General features: G+C 51.4%; 1 protein-coding gene across 1 annotated transcript in view; it reads right to left on the reverse strand.

The window, feature by feature from the left end:
- Positions 1–25422, reverse strand: part of SLIT1 (slit guidance ligand 1) — a 171264-nt gene that overhangs the window by 80943 nt on the left and 64899 nt on the right. The gene's annotated exons all lie outside the window — the stretch shown is intronic.

A 25422-nucleotide genomic window follows, 5' to 3' on the forward strand; every position in this document is an offset into this window, starting at 1 on the left:
TGAAGGCACAGAAATGACATCCACCATTTATGACGTGAGATGATGAAATGTCTACGTGATGAGACGGAGTGAGGTGAACCAGGTAGGCACCACGACGTGGCATCAGGCTGCCACCGACCTTGTGGCCGCACCTCGGGAGGATCATCTGCTTCTGGACCACAGCAGACCATGGGGAACTGACACCGCAGAGGGCAAAATAACAGATACGAATATAAAAGCAAACGGTCTAAAAATGTATGATAGTGGGTGTCTTAAAAACAAACAAACAGGGGCGCCTCGGTGGCTCAGTCAGTTGGGCATCCAACTTTGACTCAGGTCATGATCTCACGGTTCGTGGGTTTGAACCCTGCGTCGGGCTCTGTGCTGACAGCTCAGAGCCTGGAGCCTGCTTCCCATTCTGTTTCCCTCTCTCTCTGCCCCTCCCTTGCTCACACTCTGTCTCTCTCTCTTTCGAAAATAAATGAACATTTAAAAATTTTTTTAAATTAAAAAACCACCACAAAACCTGTCCATCTCAAGGAGTCCCTCCAGGAAGTCTTCCCTGATTTACCCCAGTCTGATCATTCAGATTATAAAAATTACAGTCTTATAGCACTTGACTATATGGTCTGGTCTGTAATCCACCGCACCTCAGGAAAGTATTAAATTCCTCATGGTCTCCAGCATTTGAGGCAGGCCTCCCCCAGACATACACTGTCAGCCCTGGGCCTTGCCCCTCCCTGCCACTCCCTGCGAAGAGAGGTGGCACGTTGGGTTTGGCTTGTCCAAAACACCGCCCTCCACTACCACAAGTGCATCTACAATCACCAGCATAATTCTGTTAAGTTACCGTTCTGATATCACCATCTCAAGTGAATCAGGAAGCCCAGTTTATAGTTCAATTTGCAAAATTCTGATCATATTGCCAGCTAGCAAATGTCTGGCAAAACCAATCACCTTGAACTATCACAGCTTGAACAAATAACTATATTCTCGGAGGCCTTCCCCAGAAAACACCATGGCCGGGCTGTACCAGGGGCACAAATAGCCATGCGGGCACTGGCCCGGCCCTCAAGGAGCTCGCCGAGAAAACAGCAGTGATCCTGAGAGCTGAGAGTTCTGGAACTCTCACTAAGCACCATACACCCCCACATTGCATCTTCACGAAAGCCCCACCGTTCAGGGTTGTTCCCAGCACCAGTTCAGAGCCTGGGAAGGAGGCTTAGAGAGGTGGAAACTCTGAGGAAGCCACAGCGCTGGGAAGTGCAGACGGGGTTTCTGACTCTGATATTGCTACTCCAGAACCTAAGTAGTGACCACAACACCAATTCTACCTCCTCAGACCCTGACTGACACAAGCCTCTGAGTGACAGAGAACTTGGGGGTGGGGAGGGAGAGAGGGAGGGAGAGAGAGAACTCTGAGACAGAGAGAGACAGGACCCTAACAGAGACAGGACCAAGAGAGAGATAGAGAGAGAACCCTGACAGAGAGAGAAAGGGAAAGAGAAGAGAACCCTGAGACAGAAAGACAGGACCCTGGACAGAGACAGGACCCTGAGGGAGACAAATAGGACCAAGAGAGAGATAGAGAACCCTGACAGAGAGAGGCAGAACCCTGACACAGAGAGAGGAGAGAGAGAGAACCCTGAGTGAGAGAAACAGGAACCTAAGAGAGAGACAAATAGGACCAAGAGAGAGATAGAGAACCCTGACAGAGAGAGGCAGAACCCTGACACAGAGAGAGGAGAGAGAGAGAACCCTGAGTGAGAGAAACAGGAACCTAAGAGAGAAAGAGATAGGATCTTGACAGAGACAGGACCCTGTGACACAGAAACACAGAGAGAGAGAGAGAGAGAGAGAGAGAGAGAGAGAGAGAGAGAGAGGAGTATCCTGAGACAGAGAGACAGAGAGGACCCTGTGATACAGAGAGAGAGAGAAAGAGAGAGAGACAGGACCCTGAGTGAGAGAACCCTGACAGAGAGAGAGGGAGGACCCTGGCAGAGAGAGACAGGACCCTGAACGGATGAGATAAGCATGGAACAGACACCCAGCCCATAGACAGGGCCACGCAGAGGAATGCACCATGGAGGGAAGTCACATGGAAGAAAGCCCCTGGGCTGGAGAGGCCTGGGAGGGTGTCTGGAAGTGAGGTGAACGTCCCAGGGGAAAGCAAGCATTGGGAAAGGCAGGCAGTGAAACACCTTCCTAGCTCCGGGATGGAGCTGAAACACCACTCTGCTGAGCGTCCCGGGACAGGTAAGCCTGGAAGGGTCCTGGTGCCAGGGGCCTTTGAGAGCAGTAGAGGAAGGTGAACCCGAGCCAGCGCAATGAGGACCACTGTGGCTTTGAAAGCAAGAGTGAACAGACCGGAGTGACGTCCAAGAAGGTGATGCCTGGCGCCCTGACAGGGTGGCAGGAGCCGGGAAGGCAGGGAGGGCCTGGAGGGCGTGGGGCCCCTTGGGAAACCACACTCGGCCTTCCAGCCCTACCGATGGGCTCCCGACCTGGAGGACCTGGCTTCCCTAGACGGAAACCGTACCAGGCAGCAGATCAACTCGGCTGTGAGTGCGAGCTCTGGAGCTGCGGGGCCCTGGGCAAGACACCTAGCCCCTCGCCCGTCTTTCCTGAGCAGTAAAACCAGGATGGGCCTAGCCCCTCCCGTGGGGCTGCTGAAGGACTGCGGAGGGAGGGCGCAGAGGCCGGAAGGCGGGAGGCTGCGGATTGCTCAGCCACACACGGCCACCCAGAGCAGCAGTTCAACAACAGTGGGATGGGGCCACTGCCACCTGAGAGTCTCCAAAAGCAAAAATGGCACAAAGGTCGGGAGACTCTCCAGGGGCAGAGGTCACACGTTGCTGGATCTGCTGCGCATCTGGTCATGTGTCTGTCTGCTTGTTCCCCGCTCCCAGGGGCTCATCCCCTTCCACCCGCGCCCCTGGCCAGGCCCTGGCCATGGGTCTGCACACATTCAGGCGTGAGGCACTCAGGGAGGGGGGGCTTCCAGTCTTTCCTTGAGCCTCTCCTTTTTAAGCAAATCTGGTTTGATGGTCCTTGTGCAGCTGTCCTGACCCAGAAGGTGAAAAGGTAGTCTCAGAAGGAAAAGGAAATTCTGGGAACCTCCTGCCTGGGAGAAGCAGGAGACCCCAGGCAGTGGCCCTGCAGTGGCTGGTTGCCATGAAATGGAATTTATACATGAAAATCAGGAGAGAAGCAGTGCAGGGCACCCCGAGCAGGGCTCTGACAGAGCTGACAGCTAATTAGAAAGCTCCATTTGAGCTTCACGTGGAAAAGCCATTTAATAATTAAATGTCTTATCAGTATTTAAATTCCTCTGACAATATGTACTTAGAGTGTGGCCGGAGAACAAATGTTCTCACTTCTGTCACCCTACAAGACACAATATTTGAATCCAAGCATCTCCCCCACTGACAATGAGTGACATTATGTCACACGACTTGTACCGAGAGTGTTCCAGCGTCAGGGGACTCTTCGACCCGGTTCTTGGATCGATGTGGCACAGAGGGACTCAGCCCCCGAAACGGGCTTGACATGACTATGTCCCTTCACAAGTCACCGAGCCGGGAGGCAGGGAATGGGTGAGGGGCCCGCAGCCTGGTGGGGTGTGAGGAGGGGCAGAGGGATCAGCTGGCCTGAGTGCAGCCAGAAGAGGTGCACTGTCTGCTGAGAAAGAATGAAATTCTTAAAATAATAAAATTCTTATTTTTATAATAATAATAATAATAATGAAAGTTGGTCTGATCTCCAGTAACTCCATGCACAAGTAGTCCTAAAGAATATCCTTGATAAAATACTGCTCCCCACTTAGAAGGAGGCTCCCACGGCCACCCCTCGGCATACCACCGCCTCAGCCTCACTTAGTAACCATGCCCGCAAATGGCCTGAAAGCCCCTGGCCTCCTGGGGGTGGGGGGAGGAGGCTACAGAGGAGGAGAAACCCGTTCAGAGGGAAGAAAGGACAGGTGCTCCGGGTGTGTACAGGGATGGACAGACCCAGGCTGGGTTGGGCCCCAGAGCACGCTCTGCCCACCCCGTGGAAGCAGGAAGCAATAAGGGAAGAGACTTCCGCCTGGTCCGTGGAAGCTGCACCCCATCCTGCTGGCAGCAGGGCCATAATGTCACCAGCAGCCCCAGGTGGGGTGCAAGGGCCTTGCAGAGCTGTGGGAGGGGGGTAAACACCAGAGGGACACACGGAAGCCTCTTCAGGGAGACCAGCTTCACATGGGAGGGAGTCAGGCAAGGTCCCGGCTGGGACACAGGTGGAGCACCTGGAGAAAGTAACATGGAGGGAGGCTTAGATCTTCCCTCTTGTTGGAGCTCCCCTCCTGGGACAACCCAAAACATCACCTCCCCCTTGACCCCAGGATAGTTCTCAGAAAGCATAAGGCTACACTTCTGTCCCCCCTTCTGGAACTTTCTCTTGCCATCCAAAGGAGACAGTGAGCCCCCAGCAGAGAGTGCACATTCAAAGGAATAAGACCTGGAAGGGAATTTAAGCACGCCCTAGTTCAACTGTCTCTTCTAACCAATGTAAACAACCCAGAGAGGTCAAGTGACTTCTCCAGCATCACCCAGCTGGTTAGCTAATGCTCTTTCCACGCCCCTGCCTGCCATGCTGCTGAGAAACATTATGGTATCTGAGGGGCTTTGCAGTCAGCGGGTTTGGGTCCAACTGTGTGACGTGGGATATACTGCCAGTGCTTCCTGGCCTTGGGGAGCAGCCGGGACTGGAGGCTGGACTGACCGTGAGTGGCTGAGCAGTGCCCCAGTCCCCGACAGCACAGTCCTGGCTTTGCGGGTGGATGTGACTTTGCATATCTGGGACGCCTGAGTCACAGCCAATAAGACCAAGTACCTCTCTTCAATACATGCTGTCTGATAACCATTGGAACTGGCCTGGACTGTCATTACATTCGGGAATGAAGGCTCTCAGAAAACACTAACTGTACCTGTACTGTACCAGCTGTCATCCTGGCCTAAGGTGCTCTCCATTCTATTGGGTTCAACTGCTGATTTACTGTGAGTTCAACTGCTACCTCTCAGCATGTGGTCTGCGGACCAGGAGGGGTCAATCACCTGGGAGCTGGCTGGAAAGACCCCTCCTGGACTTGCTGGGTGCAGATCTGCATCGACACAGACCCCCAGGTGACTCGGATGCATCTTCAAGCTTGGGAGGCACTGGTTTAGGGCCCTGTGGGGACATTCAAAGGTGATGGCCCTGGAGACTGGCCAGCACCCCACACACCATCAGAGACCATCACAGAACATGCGTGACATGGTGCCACTATTCCTCTGCCCTCAGACAGGAGGATGGGGGAGGCTCAGCTCGGCAAGAGCTCAGGAGGGAAGGTTCTGAGTTTCTGAGGATGGCAAACATAGCGTGCTCCTCCATGTTGTCATGACGCACCCGGCCACCCAGTTAGGAAACCTGTACACAGTGTCTGGGGAACACAGGTCCTGGGCCCCCGGCCCTGGCTCTGCATGCCCCCCTCATTATTCCCCAGCTTGGGACAGCTGCACGGCGGCTAAGGTCTCCAGGACTTGTTTCCCTATCTCCATCTGACATAGGGATACGAGGAGAGCCTAGGTGTAAAAAGCTGGCCCTGGCCTGGTCCCTGATGGGTGCTCAAGTAGTAACCACTCTGATTGTGATCTGGGGGTGGGGAGCCTGACTGCTTCTCCAACTATCTTAAGGGCGCAGACCTGGGCCAGAGAGCCATGGGTACAAGTCCCAGGATAGCGTGGGAAACCATGAGCAGTGGGCTCTCCAATAGCAAACGCCCAGGGGGCACTGGTGCAAGCATGGCACACGCTGCACCCACGCCACTCCACAGTTCAGGAGAGGGACCGCGGTGGTGGTGCGGGAGCGAGAAAAGGTGGAGGGTGACACCCTTTTGTCTCCTCATCCCTGCTCCTCCAGGTGGGGCACAGCCTCCCTCAAGATGCAAAGGCACATTTCCCATGTCCGCTCTCCGACGCGGTCGGAGCTGCGCTGGGGCGGGTGCTACGCGCCTGCGGGGAGCTCCGGGCGCTCTTTCACCAGCAGCCGCTAACAGGCACCTCACCACGCAACCAAGAACGAGGGCACCACCGGCCTGCTTCCTAACCACTTCCCGGGTCCCTCGGTTATGCTTCTAACACGCGTCCAACTCTCCCGCAAACTGCTTAATTTTTATAGCAGCCATACTCTTTATTTTTTCCTCTCCTCTAAGTGTTCATTTTGGCACAACTGAACAGAACACAGTGGAAATCCCAAACCAAGTTTGACAGCGATTTCTTCAGAGTGCAACTCCCTGGATTAATGAACCTGCCGGGAAGGAAGTTCCTTTTAACAAAGAGACTGTTAAAAACAAAGCTGGAAAAAAAAACCCCTCGTGCAGCTGCTAAGTATTTATATCATCCAGTCACAATTAAACAAGAGGAGAAAGTGTGTGGTGTGGGTCATGTGGAGAGCACGGACCATTCCTTGCTGCTGAAAGAAGGGAGAGAGCAAGACATGTGGGTATCTGCAAGAGTGTTGTGGGCAGAGGGAACAGCCAATGCTAATGTCCTGAGGCAAGAGTATGCATCGTGTTCCAGGAAAAGCAGGGATTGTCAGGAAGGCTGGATTAAGAAAGGGTGGGGGAGGTTACGGATTTTGGATATCAGACAGAAGGATGCAGGAAGCTCTCAGAGGCTTCATCAGAGGCTGACCAGACAAGCAACTTGATTCATAAGATGATACACTTAAATCACTAAGAACAGTGCCTGGCACAGAGTAAGTGCTCAATTAATATTAGCTATTGTTATACTTTACCTCCTAAATTTCCATGTACTCACCCTCACATATGCAAATACATACACCACTCAAAGCCCCTCAGTAACACCTCTCTACCTACTGAGGTATTCCAGGTCCTTCCATCTGGGATTCAAGCCCCTCTATAATAAGGCCCTGTGCACACTTCCAGCCACCAGCCCAGAACATGCCCAGCTACAGCCTCGCTTTTCCTAGACCCGCACACCTCCCTTCTGCTTTGCTTTGTACAATTTCTTTCCTCCTGAAAGGAGGTACCTTCTTAGTCCCTCCTAACATCCTACCCAAGGTCACATCCATCTCACAGGCCACCTCCTCCATGAAGGCTTCCCTCATACACCAGCAGATGGGAGTCATGTCTCCACCATTAGCTAAGCTGTGCGACTCACGGACCTTCTTATCCTTGGTGCTGGTTTCATCCTCCCACCGAAGCCCACCTCCAGCCCCTGCTGCCACCCAAGAAGCAGCTACCTACCGAGTTCCAAAGTACTGAATAAGCCATTACGACTATCCACGGAATAACACAATAAACGCACAGACTCTATTTACCCCCACCCCCTTGACAAAGACCCGGCTAAGACATGTCAGCTGAATCACAGACACCTCCGATGACCATGGTGTGACGAGGAAACAACTCACCACCGTCTGTACAGAAGACATGTTAAAGAGCTCTGAACTCCCACGTGGTTTTCTGAAGCAGGCAGACGAGATGCCAGATCAAACAGGGGTCAGAATCTTCTAGATGACAGCTTAACAAGATGCAGATAAATCACCGGATCACAGAGCAGCCTCCAGAGGGTCTGAACTAAGGAGCTCAAGGTGAAAACGGAGCCAGGACTCACAAACTCGTTACCCAGGCCTCTCGGGAAGGCTCTGGCTTCTCCCTCTCAAGCCGTCTCACCAGGGTAGCTCCTGCCCAGGGCCAAGAACACAACAGACAAAGCAACCAGCCAGAGAAGCAACCAGTACCCTGAATCTGGCCAAAAGGCCTCTGCCAAAGGACAATTGGCTGGATCCAGGGCCCCATAAATGGCACTTCTAATGAAGGACCAGTGGGTTTTGTTCTGTTTGTTTTTATCTGCAGCATCTGCACACTCTACTTCACAGTCATAACCCCAACTGTTTTTCTTTAGTGATCTATCCCTCCCCAACTCTGCTCTCATGGTCAGGTAGATAGGACTCCCTTCCCAACTCCAGGCCCCATCACCTGGCCATGGTGGCTGGTTCAAGATGGCCACAGAATTAATCAAAGTCTATGGAATGGTATGTGACTCTGGGGACAGAGGCTAAGATTCTTTCCTGTGGACTTGGAGCTAAAGGCTGGATCTTCTGCAGCCCCCTTAGAGCATGAAGGGAGAAAGTACTGAGAATGGAGCCAGCCTGGAAGACATTAGAGGAGGGACAGAGACAAAGAGACTGGATGGATGGATGGATGGATGGATGACTGAATGAATCATCACCTGATAAATAAAACACCCTGGTAACATCATCTGAGCCCTTCCAAGCCTCATCTGCTTTAAACTCAGGTCTGCCTAATTCCAAAGGAGGGAAGAAAGTTAATGGGTACGGAGTGTTTATTGCTGGATGCAGTGCAAATATTATTGCATTTAATTTTCACAATAACCCTGTAAGGTAGGCTTCCCCTCCTCCTCACCCCTCCCCCACCTTATTTATTTGTAGACAAGGAAACTAAGGTTAAAGAGGTTTTGCAACTGTCCCAGCTCAGCCGATTCACTAGAGGCAAAACCACACCTGAGCGGCACCTCCAAGGCTATGATCTTCCTGCTGTTCCACGCCTTCCCTGGGCAAACAGGCCAGAGCCCAGGCCAGAGCTCAGGAGCGCATCCTCAGAGGGCTGTGGGCCCAGGGGAGTTCACGTTTTGATTACTGAGCCAGAGGAGGGCTTCCAGGGAAACATCTTTGTGAGGGACTACTGGGCATGATGTTCTTTGGGAGGCGAACGCTCAGTCTGCTGGGCTGGGCTGCAGAAACCTGCGGCAGAGCAGCCGGCAGACGGCTCTCTGCCTTCCGTCGTAACGCAGGAGGGAGCCCCCAGAGTCCTCTGGAGTGACTGCCAAGGATACAGGCCAAAGCCAGGAAAGTCACAACGCAGTAAACACCATCAGGAAGGTGTCAGAAACAAAAGACAAAGCCTGTTACCTCTGGGAGAAAGGCCCCTGTTGCTCCTGGAGATGCGCCTACGGCACTCTCAGCTCACACTGCCACCTTGAGGGAGGATGAAATGCCACTGGCAACCTATCTCAGCGACAGAAACGCATTATAAGATGTGAAGCGGTGGCATTATTTTAACTCTATTCTTGGTTTGTGAAGACTCAGCCTCCTTTGTTAAAAGGACATGGCCATCTTTCCCCAGGAAGGGCAGGGTAGCCTGGCAAGGATGCCACCTCCTTTCCCTGGGTCTCCCTTGTCGCTGGGCACCTCACACATAACTATACCACACAAGCCCCCAGAGCTCTGCTGATTGCCCTTAACATCCAAGCCCATTTGGTGATGGGCCAGTTCCCATTCTCTAAGATGAAACTCTTCACTGCCTGAAGAGGAATAATCGAGAACCACGGGAAATCCTAAAGAAAACAAAGGGAAGAGCAAGGAAGCACACCAGCACCTTCCTCCAAGGTCTGGCTGGGCAAGCTTGGCACCCCCACTCTGCCGGCAGTCCCCCACCATAGGCTGGAAGCCCCTGCCCGTCCCCTGTGCTGCCATCCGAGCTAAGAGTGGCATGAGCTGGTGGAGGATAGGGAGCCCATTGGTGGGGCGGTGCTCCGGATAAAACAGGAGCCGTGCTGGGTGGGGAGGCCCCCACCCACTGCAGAGGGGGCCTCGGGCACCCCACCCACATTCCACCCTCTAACATCAGGGCAGAGCCAGAGGCTGCTGCTTGAAGAGAAATCAAAGGGTGGAGCGGGAGTCTGGGAAAAATGGGAATCCTAAATGAGGCACAGTTGGGCCTGGGTCTTTCCTGCTTCGGGCATTGCCCTCCTTCTCCATCTGCCCAGGAGATGCCTCCTTTGGGAAGTCCTCTGTGACTTCCCTCCTCCTCCTCTCTCCACCCAATCCCCTCCACAAACAGGAGCTTGGCCCACCCCTGGGGCTACATCAGCACCTGCTGGGTCCCTGCACGAAGCACCTTCTGGTAGACAAGAAGCAGAGTAAATAGGAGCAGGAGGGTAGGCTTCCTCTCCTGGGCTACCTGGGTTTACACTGCCGGTCTGCCGCTTTGGTCATTTTAACTAAGTCACTTGGCCTCCTTGTACCTCACTTTCATCATCTATAAAATGGCAGAGAATGGCACTGAGGAATGAATGAAATCATTCATGATTCACTGATGTTTCCCTTTAAAGTGCCCCAGAAGGAAAATGAGAGATGACTGATCAGCGCCTGGCTTGTGCAATAAACGTGAACTTTTGCAACTTTAACTTGTCCTTTTTCTCCATGGAATGGAGAGCCCCTCGGGGACGCAGGCTGGGTGACACCCCCATCCGTGTCCCCAACATATAGCCAATTCCACTTCCCCAGTAGCAGCATAGAACAGCCACTCCATGGGGCCAACAGGAAAGGTCAGAAGTGGAGTAAGGGATACAGGTCACAAGAGCCACATCCGGGACTCAACGGTCCTGTTTCCAGTGTGGGTCCAGGGTCAGGGCGTAGTGACACGAACAGGTTCCTTTACTTCTCTGAGCCTCAGTTTCCTCATCTTTGAACCCGAGTTAAAAATGACAACCTCAGGGCACCTGGGTGGCTCAGTCAGTTAAGGGTCCAACCTCAGCTCAGGTGATGATCTCCCAGTTTGTGGATTTAAGCCCTGCATCCAGCTCTGTGCTGACAGCTCAGAGCCTGGAACCTGCTTCAGATTCTGTGTCTCCCTCTCTTCTCTGCCGGCCTCCACCCACTCACATTCTCTCTTGCTCTCAAAAATGAATAAACATTAAAAAAAAAAACTTTTTAATAACAACCTCACAGAGTCACTCTAAGGACTAAATGAGAGGATGTTTCTAAGGAACGTAGCACAGTACCTGGCCCACAGTAAGTCTCAGTAAATGTAATGTGTTCTGTCACTTCTAGTAATGGTAACGTTGAATTACTATCAATAATGAGCAGCGGGTACCCTGAGGTCATCTGCAGCCACAGCTACTTTCGCAAGCGGTGCTTAAAGGAAAAAAGCAGAGCAGAAGGACTGCCTCTGAGATGCTGGGGGAGGAGAACTGCCTTCCCACTCAAGGCCCAGATCAGAAGAAGATTCTGGAAACATCCTGGCAGGGACCCTTTCCAGGGAGAAGCTGTGGGCCCCTGCCGCTCTCTGCATCTCTTCTCTTAACTCTGCCCATCTTCCCTCCTTACACTGTTAGCCTGTCACACACAGAGAGGAAGGCGTGAAAGGTTGGAGTCTAGAAATTAACATTTCAAAGTCAACATCGGGTATGTGCTGCCTCCTGTTTCCTGAGCTGCGTGTGTGTGGGAGCCCCAGCACAGAGGAGGGTTGAGGGGCGGATCTGGCAAGTGCGATCCCCACAGCTTTTGTGCCTGATCAGTCATCTCTCGTCTTCCTTCTGCAGCACATTAAAGAGAAACATCGCTGACAAACCTGCCCTAGCCAAGCGAAGCCCGTGCGCAAACGCAGCCCCGTCCTCTCTGCTAAGGAAGGGATGGAGAAAACTCCGGCCTCCTCTCCTCCTCAGACCTCTGTCACACTGGACCGGCCAGAATTTGGGAGGAAGAGAACAGTCTGCTTAGATACCCATCCAAGCAGCCATTCAGTCAGACAGCTACTGACCTCCCAGACTGGCCCAAAAAAAGCACAGAAAAGCGTCAATTACTTGTTCATTGATCCACAGTCTATTCAAAAACGGCTACAATTAGATTTCACCTGTAAAGTTTCTGTTGGCTCATTCTCTGCCCCTCTGAGAATCATGCCCAGGGAGAAGGCAGGGACAGTTCTCTGGCCCCCATACCCATGCAGAGGTGTCCTTCAGCCCCTCACTTAGCGTGTAGTCAGAACAGTCACAGGGACAGAGACTGTCCTGAGAGCCCTGAGGACGACACAGGGGGAAAGCGGACAAACTTTTACAACCATTTTGTAGAACATTTTGCAAAGAGCCAGTAAAGTTGACAGTGCTCATGGCCCGTATCCTAGCAACCCCGCTCCCTGGAATTCACCTACGAAACTCCCAAAAGTGCACCAGGAAGCACTCGTGAGGATGTTCTCAGCAGCACTGTTTGCGGCCCAAAGACCCAGAAATCAGTCAACCACACCCCATACATACATTGTGGGAATTTCTACAGTAGTGAAAACGCATGAGCCACAGCCCCTCACACTCTCATGGGTGAATTTCAGAAACATAATGCTAGGTTAAAAAAAAATCATATTGTAGAAGAATGTACATCATTTGGCTCCTTTTATAAAAAGTGAAAGAATAGGTAAAACTTAAAATCACGGTCACGTATACACATACATGTAGTAATACTACAAAGCAAATCAAGAACATCACAAACCCAAAAATCAGCATGTGGTTCCTCTGTTGCTGGGAGGCCGGGTGGGCACGGATGGAACAGGAAGGGCCAGGGACCTTCCAACGGCACCATACGCTCTGTTGCTTAAATAAGTTGGTGAATTCATGGATATTCATTTTATTATTATGCTTTGCCACGAGCATATACATTATTTATAACACATTATGAATATTCTTTTGTATTATGAAAAATTCACTTAAGTGTCATTTTTTTTAAAAGGGCTGGCAATAATACGGGTAGGGGCATCTGAAGGCAAGAAAGGACTGGAACTCCCAGGAACTGCGGAAGCCGAACCGGATGCCCGCTGACCTCCTGCCAGCTAAGTGTTCGGGTCACAATGACCGCAGACACGAATGAGCAGCAACAAAGCGGCTTTTACCGGTGCCCAGCGTGATATCAGCACAAGACCATCTCTCATACAGGGATTTTTCCAATTCCCATTTGTGGAAGATGGGTGCCAGTATTGCCATGGAAAAAATGGCTCTGAGAGGTGAAGTGACATGGCCAGGGTCATCACGCTGGTCCTGCCACTGAGTGAGAAAGCAAACGTCCCCCCATCTGTCCGCGCCCGCAAAGACAGTGTCTTTCCGCGATGCCAAGCAGCCTCTCAAATATTTATAGACATAAATGGTGAATGAACCAAAGCGCAATTCAATCCAACACATATTTATAAATATTTATAACCAAATGTTTTGCTTTGATATGGCCTATTCTCTGAAGTGCCTGGCGTCAGACAAACGGGGCTTTTTCTGTGGGAGCAGGCTGCCGCTCACCTGGGAGCATGAACTCATTTCCATGAGCGCACACTTGTGTCTGCGCCCGCCTCCTACACAGATGGCCCTCTGCCCCGTTACTCGTCATCATCAATTTAACACACCGTGAAAATAAGACTCGGGTGCTCGGGGACCTCAGGATGCTTTGTTTGTGAGGGAATTCATGCCTCTCTGCTGCCTAAAATCTGCCAGAGGCTCCCCACCGCTTTCAGAATGAAATCCAAGCCCCTCCGCAGAATGGCACGCCCTGGCTGATCTCACATCTTCCTGCTCCCAGCTCCCACCCGCACCCTGAATGGAAGGCTGGGCTCCAGTAGCAGGTTCTCGAATGCATCGTGCTCCCTCTGGCCACCTGCCTGTGCTCTGACCATTCCGTCTACCCTTCCCCTCTCCCCACTCTCCCGGCCTGGCCGATGCCCACTGCCCGCTCAGAGCCTAGCAGTGGTGCCTCCTCCAGCAGGGGGCCTTGCTAAACCTCAGGGCTGGGCTGCAACCGCTCTGGCACACACCGCCCCCTGCACACCCTCATCCCTCAGCACCAGCTCTGCTTGTCTATCCTTCCGCACAGATCCTCTTTCTGCATCCCCAGCCTCTAGGCTGGACTGATATGAATTCAGAGCTCACTGTAAATAAATGCATGCTGTTGCCTGAGCCTCCTGCCCCAGGGCCACATAAAACAACAGTGGGTCGGGACAGGTGATCCATGGGAAAGTGCATGTGCCAGCCTGGGCTGAGCTTTGACAGCCTTCTTGGACTTAATCCTCATAATTACACCACTGGGCAATACCATCCCCATTTCACCAACAAGGAAACTGAGCTCTAGAAAAGTCCAGTGTCAGGGCACCTGGGTGGCTCAGTCAGTTAAGCATCTGACTCTTTGTTTCAGCTCACGTCATGATCTCACGGCTTGTGAGTTTGAGCCCCACATCTGTCAATGCAGAGCCTGTTTGGGATTCTCTCTCTCCCTCTCTCATCTTCCTAGGCTTCTCCTCTGAGCCCTCATTGGCTGTGAGATCTTATGAAAACCATTCCAAGTCTCAGTTTCTCCTCTATAAAATGGAAATAATAACAATCCCAACCTTACAAGGCTTTTGACACTTGATCTTAGCCAGAAGGCCGAGAAGCGATCTCACAAGGCTTTTGAGAAGATTAAATAAGGCAAAGCATATAAACCCCATAGCACATAGAAGGCCCCTGATACACGGCATCTCCTACTGTTCAAAGGTCCTGCTCTCATAGGCAAGATTCTTAGCTATATGCTGCATCAGAGCAAGGACCACGTCTCTACCTTGTCACATCAAATGCCTGGTCACAGACTAGGTGTTCAGCAAACAGCAAGTGATTAAACCATTAGGCCATCAGACATCATTTGGGCTGGGAGGGGATATTTGGATCGTGGAGTGTGGGGGCTGGCCTAGCTCAGGAGCCCCTTTCTGGTAGATGGGATGCCCGCCCTGGCGTGTGTGTGAGCACGCCCAGGGTCAGAGCTCTGACTCTTAAGGGAGGCCCGCATCCACTCTCAGGCTGCTCTTCCTCCCACTTGACTTAAGGCCACCTGCCAGTGCTGATCCTGCTCCTGGAGAGGGTAGAATAAGTCAGGCCCTCCTGCACCTGTGTCATTCCTTCAGTCGCTCCCTCCCCATAGCCTGCTAGTCCTTGACTGCCATCTCCAGTTTCTGCACTGACTTCTCACAGGTCGATGCTGGGTGCCTGTGGGTGTGGAAAACTTTCCAGGCGAAAGTATGGAGCCTGGCAACACATGCTAGGGAAGGAGGTTTTCCTCGGCAGTCCTCACTACCCTGCTGGCCTCCCTGACCCCCAGTCCCAGGCCTGGAATGTCTCCTGAGTCTCTCCCATCCTTCTGGGATGTAAGAGTCTTCCATCACTCATTGTCATGTCAATGTCAATGTCGTGTCAATGATAAGGTCACTGATGAGGGGAGGGCCAATAAGTGAGACCCATCACCGGGCACCCGGTATGCTGGGTCCTTCTCCCTAGAAATCCAATCCCCACCTATGAACAGCCCCGATCTCTCTCGGCACTGCGGAAATAGTATTTCTCTGCCCTTCCTTCGAAGAAGCCAAGGCTCAGAGAGGAAGCCTGTATCAGATTCCAAGTCTTTTGAAAACATCTACTCCTCCCAGGAGGCTCACGGGGCAGTTAGGGAAAGCTGCCTTCCCGTAAAGGCAGCAGGCTCTGTCCTTGTCAGTAGAGTGTGAGAGTCACAGGTGAATGGATGTAGCACAGGCTGTGGAGTCAAAACTACATCCAAGCCTTGACTGTGTCAACTTGCTTGCTGTGTGACCTCAGGCAAGTTGCCTGACCTCTCTGAGCTTTAATGAGGAGACTCAACAAAAAGTACTTCACAGGGCTGCTGTAAGAATACAATGAAATAATGTATGAAGAATCACTAGCTGGCCTGGATTAGGGCCGGTACTGATTAAGTCTTCAACTGTGACAAGGATGAAGAACCAGAAGGAAGAGAAGAGGGAGAAATTATCTTTCAACACCACACCCTCTCCCCCACTAGAGAGGACTGCTTCCTGAACTGTTGGAACCCACTGCAAACATTCCTGGTTCCTCCTCCCTGTGAGCTGTCCTACGGCCTGGGCTTAGTACCCCTTCCCCACCTTGCAGAAGCTAGAAGAGTGGAGACCCCTGACAAGGTGCCCACCATGCACAGGCCCAGCCTGGCCCCCTGGACCCTCATCTCCAGTGTTGCTGACCAGAAGCCTGTCCTGAGTCCCTCACACATGGTGGCAATGAGGTTGTCTCCCTGGCAAGCTCATTTCTGGAGACAGTGGGGCCGGGTTCTGGGCACCCTGCCCAACTAACACGCCCAAGAATGCCAGTGGAGCAGCTAAGGGGGCAGTTGGACTCCACAGGGAGATGGGCCCAGGTGTCCCTGCAGGCTCGGGGGGGCGGGGGGATGCAGGTGCTGCCAATGAGAGAGGGAGGCAGGGTGCCTGCCCCAGGCCCAGGCCCCACTATGACATGCACACTGTGTAACAAGAGAACATGTGGCCTCTGGAAGGAGAGGACCTGGGACTCACTGCTGGCCCCTGCTTATTACAGGTCTATAAAATGACAGCACACTCTGCCCCGTGTTGTCCCAAGGTAACATTAGGGCACGTGGCTTGGAACTCGGTCCACAGTCAGTACCCAAGGACTTGCTGGTTTCCTCTCTCCCCTTCCCACCCCTATTTAGAATGGGTGGCAGAAATATGCCAGGGCCTTGCTTTGTAGGGAGAGACTATGGGCTCAGAGACACACACAAAAAAGCAACTTTACCTCTGTTTCTGAGGCACTGGCTTGAAAGAAAACCTCTCAGCATGAGGAAAAGTAAGAGAGACTCTGAAACCAAGGGACCTACCCTGGAAGGTCTGAGAATAAAACTCATGAATGGAGTGTGCCAAAAATTATGCAGGTAAAAACAAGAACCAAATACAGGGAGAAGACAGACTGGGAACAACATCGATGAAAAAATCATAGCTTCTTGCCTCTAATAACTTATTTGCTTATAAACATACTTTCCAATATTTGATTGATGTTTGCTTGCATTTTGCTACTTTAATAAAGCAGTTTATCTTTGTTTAACAACAACAACAATAATAACAAAAACAAAAACAGGATGGGACTCTGCAAGGTATAAGCCCACGGGACAGTGGATTTCCAGTATTTTAACCCTCCGGGGTCTGGAGCACAGCGCTGCCACCTCATGACGCTGTACCTAGACTGGAGGGACAGAACTGGAGACGTATATCCACCTCTTTGGTTGCTGAATCTGAAAACGCCATGAGGCTGTGTTCATGTCACCCGCTGCCGGTCACTCCTCAGTTACTAGCAACTCTTTTGAACGATCGGCGAACTGAGGTCCATTCCCAGCCCTCCCTGAAAGCAAGTCACTTCTGAGTTGCAAGCTAACCTCTTCCTTGTCTATAAGGTGAAGGAGCGGACCTAAGCAATCTCCGCTGGCTCCCACATTGGGAAGTTACATGAACGTACTTCAGAACCTCCAGAGGTGTCTGTCGAAATGCATCTTTCCGGTTGCAGCCTCAGATTCTAAATTATAACATGGGGAAAGGCTCTAAAATCCACATTTTTGACTAAGCAGGTTTTTCTCTCTTTAATGTTTGAGAACGGCTACCCCACGTCCTTGTAGGTAACATTTAAGATGCTGCTTTATTAAATCTAGAAGTTTTGAGGTGTCCGGGCACGTCGTGGCACCCTAACATTTCCTGAAGGCCTGAATATCACACAATATTCAGTGCAGCTTCACAAGGACTCCATAGTATAAGACAGGTTTAGGCCCATTTCGCTGATGGAGAAACTGAGACTCCAAGAGGCACTGTGAACACCAGCCCAAGAGCACAAGCTGAACGGGCTGAGTCTGAAACTTCATGTTTCAAATATCCATTAACTTCCCAAAGAACCCAAAGCCTTCTTGGCTCCATCCTCCATTTCTCAGTCCAGTGGGGCTGGTGTTCCCAGCAAGCAGGGGAGTTCAGGGCCCGCTCCCAGCTCTCAAGAGCTTTCTTCAGCCTTCTGGGACATACTTCAGACCCCAGCCCAAGCCAACAGAAGACTGGCATCTTGTGTCATCCTGTGTCATCCTTCAAAGCGCCCCTCTAGCTCCAAAGTGGTCCACTGTGGGTTTTGACATTCGACTGAGAAAGGCAAGGGCATAACCAAACTTGGCATTCATCTCCTCTGCCCAAGAGAGTTCCTAAGGAGGAAGGAAAGGTGGCTAGTCTTCCCTGCCGTAGCTACGTCCACTTGACAGATAGAAGTAATGTGCTCAGAGATTCAGACTCCCACTTGGCCGCACACTAGCGGTGTGACCCTGGGCAACTTGAGCTCTCTAAGCCAGAGCTTCCTCATGGGAAAAATGAGGATTAAAGTCCTACATCATAGGGTGGCTGTAAGGATGCAGGGAGATAGTATACATAAGGCGCTACCATGACGACTGGGATACAGTAAGTGCTCAGGAAATGGTAGCTTAAAAGCAATGTCTACACCCATTCCCAACATGTGGCTTAGAAAGAAATGGAAGCAAATCCCTGCTCTGACCTGTCTGCTTCACCCGGACACACAGAGTCACCAGAAGCTGGAAGGACGCACACACACAACAGAGCTTGCTGAGCAGGCCCTGTGCTAGACTCACATCTGCTCTGCCGGAGGGCCAGTTTCCCAGGCTGGGAAAAGCGTTTCTGGCTAAAGTTAACATTCGAAAGAGGGGCCTGTCCCACCTTCTTATAAACCCACAGGAAACTTCTCTGGGGAGCCTTACCTTCAACGTGAAGGTCAGGGCATCAGCTCTTCACCATCTTTATTATTACACAAGACAGCAGGCAAAGTCCCTTTCCGCAGTCCTCCAAGGGATGGGGATGGGTCTATTTACCTTTTAATTGAAACGGGAGGGGGAAAGTGAGGCGCTCCTGGCCAACCTAACTACTGCCTCTGTGTTCTTCAATTACTGGTACAAAATGATTTGATGAGAGGAACCAAGCCGACATCTGGGTTTCAGTTAGCATCTGACATGGGGCCTCGCTAATTAATCTGGAAACATGAATTGACAAAGGCTCAAATCCAAGCGCAGTCAGGGAGAAAGCCGGCTGACAGGCCGTGAACAGAAGGTGGTGTGTGGCGGGTGGGTGCAGAGGTCACTGGGAGTGTCCGGGAGGACTCTGAGATGGCGCCTGGCTTTGTCATCTGACCCCCAGAGGACAGGCAGGAGGTGGCCCAGCAGCAGCTGGGAGGGGCCGGACTGACGCCCGCCTGCTCTGTGTTGGCAGCCAGCTAGGCAGACAAAGGGACCCAGACATTTCAGTCCCATCAGCCAGATCAGTAGCTTTGTTCCCGCCTGGCCTGTCGCTGGCGCATTGTTACACCTTCCCTATTTCTCATTCTTCCTCACAAAGTCTTAAAGGTCAAAAAAAGAAAGAAAGAAAGAAAAAAGAAAAGAAATTCGTATATATACAAAAGTACTCATCTGTTTAACAATCATTTATCAGTAAGTCACTTTGATAGTCAATCCCTTACTAAGCACCAGGCACAGGGCTACGACACCTAATCCTCATAGCCAACACGATGAAGTTTTATCTCCATTTTACAGTTGAACCAAATGAGGTCCAGAGGGGTTAAGCTAGATGCACAGGATTGCACAGCTAACAAATGCAGAGCCAGATTCCAGCCCAGGACTGGGCGGAAAAGAACAGTGTACCAGGCCCTCGTTAACACAGGTAGCTCCCTCCAACTCCTCTCCCTTCAACCACTGCCATGTGACTACTAGGGGGTGGGGTGTGGGAGTCACAGGACCTCTGTCAATTAGAGCTGAGGACGCCCTAGAGATCATCAGGGACCCTTCTAGTGCATCCCACACAGCTTTGGAGGCAGGCCTGGGGCTGAGGGGCAGTGAAGGAGTGAACAGGACCCTGCTTCCCCCCCACCAGTGTCTATTCTATATCATGGGGTTCCCTGTAGATTTGAGTGAACAGGCTACTGCCTATAAATGCTGTGCCCTGCTGATTCAAATCCAAGACTCGCATTTTAGAGTGAATGATACAAAAATCCGAGAGAGTGCAACGGCTCATCTCAGAGGACAAGAGCCAAAACCCAGGTTTTGAGATCCTTCCGGCTTCACGCTGTGCCCAGGGGAAAGCTCCGAACAGAGATGCACGCCTTCCCTGGCATTGCATTTTCACGGGCTGGGCCTCCTACCAGGGATGCCGTGGTGCTGACTGGACACCACCTATGGAAGAGCTCGGCAGAGCGCTTGGCACAGAGCACGTGCTCTGGAAACAGTAACTATTATCACTGTTTTGTTTCACTGCTCCCTGGTGCTAAAATAAAGGCTCCCATCAGCCCCCGATTCTGACTTTCCCTCCCGACCTCCCAACCCCACCCAAGGGAAAAGCTGCTATCTGACATGGGACTGGTCCAGATAAAACACTCAGCAGTCCCTGACTTGCAGAAGGGCCCAGGCAAGGTTGGCTGATATTGTCATGACTATTACCATGGTACCTGCAAGACTCGTCTCCCCTCCTTCCCTCTGTGTCTACAAGACGTCAAGCTCTGTCTCACCGGACTGGAAGTACCAGCATCTCACACCTTCCTCCGGGCTGACAGTTGGCACTACTCTACATTCTCCCCTTCTGTGGACCTATTCATGGCTCCCCCGTTTCCTTTGGCTTTTGAAAATTAATTATCAGTGATTTGTTAAGTTCATTAGCTCTGCCTCTCAACAGCATGGAAGGCCTGCCATCTGGACCCATATTTTCATTTTCATGCAAGTTGTTCCATAATTACACAATAAGGGTGTCACCCGCGCAGCCACGCTGAACGCACTCAGCTCACCCCGCCTTTCTTCAGACTCACACGGTCTCTCGCTGGGACAAGCAGATTTGTCCTCCTTGCTTGCAGAGTGTCCCCCCCACCCCCCGCCATCTTGCTCTTCTTAAACATTTGCTGAGCCCACAGTAGTGCCAGAGCTGGTGCAGGCACCGCTTAGACGTTCTCTTATCTGCGCCTATAATTCTCTGAGGTTATATCATTGACCCATTTGCAGATGAGGAAACTGAGGCTCAGATGATGAAGTAATTTGTGCAAATAATGCTTAATTTTCAACTAGCAGAGTGGAGATTTTAATCCAAGCTGTAGGTCTACACTGGAAAAACCTCAGGCTGCATGTAGTATGGTCCTTCAGGGCCACCCCTATCTTTCCACTAAGTCCATGTTTCCCCCTGTCTTTCAGCACAGGACTCTTGGGCGTGCAGTCCTTACCGGGGTTCCATTTCATTCACCCATTCCTGCCCGATCAGCTAGAACCTGACTCCACTGTTTCGCAAACGTCAGATTCTCAGCAGGGCAGACGCATGTACAATAATATGGAGAATGAATTCTATTTATTGAGCACTCGCTACATGATAATTGCTAAATGCCTGGATTATCTCGTTTACCCACACAACATCTCTTATAAGGCAGGTGACCACGGGCATGATCATACCCACTTTACAGAGACAGTGAGATTAAGCACTGGCCTTGGCCACCCAGTAGTAACTTATGGAACCAACCAGGTACTCTGGTTCCAGAGTCTATTAAGCCATCCTCCCCCAGAAGGAAAGAGCCAGCCATACTTCTGAGAGGCTGCGACACATATAAGGACCCTAATCAATAAGGAAGATGGGTGCCTGGGTGGCTCAGTCGATTAAGCATCCAACTCTGGCTCAGGTCATGATCTCACAGTTAGTGAGTTCAAGCCCTACATCAGGCTCTGTGCTGCTGACAGCTCAGAGCCTGGAGCCTGCTTTGGATTCTGTGTCTCCCTCTCTCTCACTGACCCTCCCCTGCTAGCAAACACTCTCTCTGTGTCAAGAATAAATAAACATTAAAAAAAAATTTAAATACAAGGAAGACATTCTAGCATGTCACAAGGGGAGTGTAGACAGACTTCCACACCTCCACTGTGAGCAAGTGAAACCCTGCTTTCAAGTGAACAATAATCGATAGGGAAGATGATTCTTAGAGCATTCATTCAACAAATATCTACCGAATAGCCATTAGGGAGCAAGAACCACACAGGATGCTGGGGACATTGGGGACAGTGGACGTGCACTCCATCAGACTCTGGACAGATAATTACAAAAATTCAAGGCCTGATGCATGTTACAAAGAGGTGAAGCAAGGGTGCTGGGGGAACACAGGGCAGAGGAACCCCACCTCGCCCACAAAGGGATGACAGGGGACTGTGCTGAGTAAGCAGTGTCTCAGCTGAGACCCAGGGGACAGCAGAGACTGTGCAGATGATGTGTGTGTGTAGAGTGCATCTCTCCGGGGAGGCACATGTCCCAGGCCAAGAGAACAGCATGAACAAGCCCAGAGACGCATAAGGATGGTACATCTGAGGCACTCAGAGAGGCTGGTACCTCCTCGGAGCAGCAGAGGGGCCCATTCATTCATTCAACAAACATTTCCAGAGTGCCAGACATACCCCCGGGACTTCCTTGTCTGACAGCTGCCTTACAGGCCGGCAAACTTGGCCTGGCTCCGGAAGTCAGTCCTGCAGCTGCCTTACCTTCTGGGTTCCTCAAACAGTCTCTGAGTCTATGTCTCGCCCACTCACAACTCTCCCTGAAGTCTATTTCATCTGTCTCTGTTTCGAGAGTCACCCTCTCCAGTGCCTCCCGAGCTTTAACTCTGGTCCTTGGTGCTACAGCCACTTAGTCCAAGGAGGGAACCGAGCGAATGTGTATTGAAGCCAGCCCTGCACTGGGGAACCCAAACAACATCCCCGTGGGGCCTGTCATCTCCATTTACAGATGAAGAAACGAGGCTCGGGGAACTGGCTAACATCTGCACCACCTCACAGAGCTTGCCGCGCTCTTCCCAGCATTCCTTGCACCCTCTTTCCCAGAGAAAGACCCTCAGAAGTCAACGTTCTGTCCTCCGTAAAGGGACTGTAGAGAAGTCACAAATGTTAAGCAGCCTCTCCCTCTACGTGCCAAGCCCAGTTCCAGGCACATTTGGAGACAGAGAAGAAACCTAGTAGACGGTCCCCTGGCAACTAAAACACCAGAAATGCGTATGCACCTTAGAGCAAAGCCCTAAAGCCTTGCTCTCAACCAGAGGTTCACCAACCTTCAGGCAGCATAGGACACATTCAAGGAGTCCTGAACCTCCCCCACCCAACGGCACTGCCTCCATAAACAGTACCCCCTCCACCTGTACGCAGACTCAGGTGGGATGAGTACAAAACAAACTCACTTGAAAGCATTTCTGCAGTGGAAGCCTCGGGGATGAGATGGCCCAGGATTTCCCTTTCTACGTGATACATTTCTGGGATCGTGAGTATGTGTGACCTTCATAAATTTTTAAACAATCCAAATAAAAATGGTATTAAACACGGTAGCTTTGTTCCTGTACTTTCTGAAATGATATATGCTCCAGGTCCACTTATGACCAGGCAGGGGGGTGGAGAGGAGGTCTACAAAGTCTCTTGACATTCAGAAGGGACCCCTGGCCTTGGGAAGGCTGGGCCCCAGAGATGGGGCATTTTCGGCCTGGTGCAGAGTCCCGCCGTCCCGGGAGCCCTGCTACTCCAAGCCTGAGGCCATTTCATGCCTTATCAATAATTCACGGGTGTGAACAATAGTGCCAGCTGGATGTTCTCTTTGGGTGGGGGAGGGGCCTCTGAGGAGGCTGGCAGGATAAACCTTTAACCAACTGGAAGCAAACAGCCGCACATGTGCCCACTCTGCCTACCAGAGAGAGACGGGACAGAGGACTTTAAGAGTCAAGGTCCAGCCCAAGAGGGCTTAACTGTGGAAACACTCTGAAAGACCCCCAAATTCATCTCAGGGCTAGAGGTATTCCTGGGAATGCCCAGCATGAGACCCATCCCCCTCCCAGGAGCACTAGGTATGGCCAGTCCAGCTCTCATACAGCAAGGCAGCCTGGGCCAAGAAGAACCACTAGAGAGAAATCAGAAGAGTGAGGTCTGGTCCCAGCTCTGCCATGTGCCTGCTGTGTGACCTAAGAGAACTGAATTAACCTCTCTGAACTTCAGTGTACCCATATATAAAATGCAGCAGGAATAGAAAAATGGGCAACGGACTCAAACAGGAAGTTTGACAAAAAAGGAACACAAACAGCCTTAAAAACTTTAAAAAGGGGTGTCCAACCACACTCATAATGAAAGAAATACAAGTTAAACAGATATTTTGTTAGTCCATCAAACTGGCAAAAATAAAAAACATTAATAACTCCCAAAGGGTATGGAAAAACAAAAATCTTCATATACTGTCGAGATGGGACAGCCGCTCTAGACAGCAATCTGACAACAGCCACCATAAAAAAAAAAAACAAACGCATTTTGACTCAGCCCTTCCTAGCTAAGCCCTAGCCCTTAGCTAGGAAGGTGTCCTGTCCTTATAAGGGCAACAGACAAGATATTTCATTTCATGTTGTTTCCAAGAACAAAGAAGACTAAAAACGATTTAGGGACCCTTGATGAACACACAATGAGTGTTCACAGTGCCAGGGAAGAACAGCAGCTCTAAATGTGCTGATACACGGCAACCCCCGAGCTCTCTTGGAATGAAAAGAACAGGTCACGCTCCCATATCTGGGGCGGGGGGGGGGGGACAGGAGTGGGAGAGAAGTACATCTGTTTTTACATGCACAGAATATTTCTGGAAGTCTCCTCAGGAAGCTGTTTCAGGAGCTGTATCTGGAAAGGGGACCAGGAGATCTGGAGTGAGACTGATTTCTTTTCATTTTATATGCTTTCGTCCTAACCAGCGTTTTAAACCAGGTGTTAAATTTTCAGGAACTTTAAGACACGAGGGGTGTGTTTTGCTTTGAAGGGGAGCATGCTGCCTGTGTGAAAATTAAGTGCAGTCGATGCAAGAGTGTAAAGGACCATGCACGTCCAAAGTGCTATTAGTTTGCACACACATATAAATTCCCACGTGCAATGTGGGCGTTTCTTAGGGAAGAAAACCACTTGAATCTCTGGGTGAACAGTGAATTAGGATGGAGCGGCTCCCTGCTTCCTAACGTTTACCCCTCATTTGTCCGCAGAGGTGTTTCAGGAGCCATTGAAAAGGACAGGTTCTGAACTGGCCTTGACCTAAGAGGTTCGAGTGGGGATGCAGAAGCGCCCACTTTAAGGCCCGAGGCTGGCTCTCAAAGAGCAGGGCTAAGGGATGCCTGAGGGCTTTGTCTTGCCAACTGACAAATGCCAAGGTCCCCGGGCTCTCCGTGCATGCCACCTCAGGGCTGGAGCAGGTACTGTCCCCGAGTCCCCCTAACACTCAGCTCAGTGCCGGGCACAGGGACCCTCCCAGACAACATCGGCGGAATGGATGAATGACTGGCTGTGAATGGGCAACATCCCCAGGAGCTCACACACAGTTGGATCTGGAAGGACTTTCTAGAAGCCCCTGAGCAACTGTGTACAAATGTGACTTGCTCAAGGCCCGTGGCAAGACGGGACAGAGGCAAGACGGAAACCCAAGATCCGTGGCCCTCCCCAAAGCTTTCTGCCCTGCTTATTCCCCAGTGTCCACAGAGGTCACATGGTTCCAGATCCCACGTGCTGCCAAGCGCCCCATCCATCTACACTGTCCTCAGGCTTTAGAGGTTTTTAAGCTGGTCTCCAGTCTGAGATTTTATAAAGCATCCAGACCCACCAGAGCCTCAACCCAGCCTTGTAGTTTAAAAAAGCAAAGGAGGGGCACCTGGTGGGCTCCATCGGTTAAGTATCTGACTCTTGATCTGGTTCAGGTCATGATCTCATGGTTTGTGGGTTCAAGCCCCACATCAGGCTCTG

The sequence above is a fragment of the Suricata suricatta genome, chromosome 2 (assembly GCF_006229205.1).
Source record: "Suricata suricatta isolate VVHF042 chromosome 2, meerkat_22Aug2017_6uvM2_HiC, whole genome shotgun sequence".
In the NCBI taxonomy this organism is placed as follows: Eukaryota; Metazoa; Chordata; class Mammalia; order Carnivora; family Herpestidae; genus Suricata; species Suricata suricatta.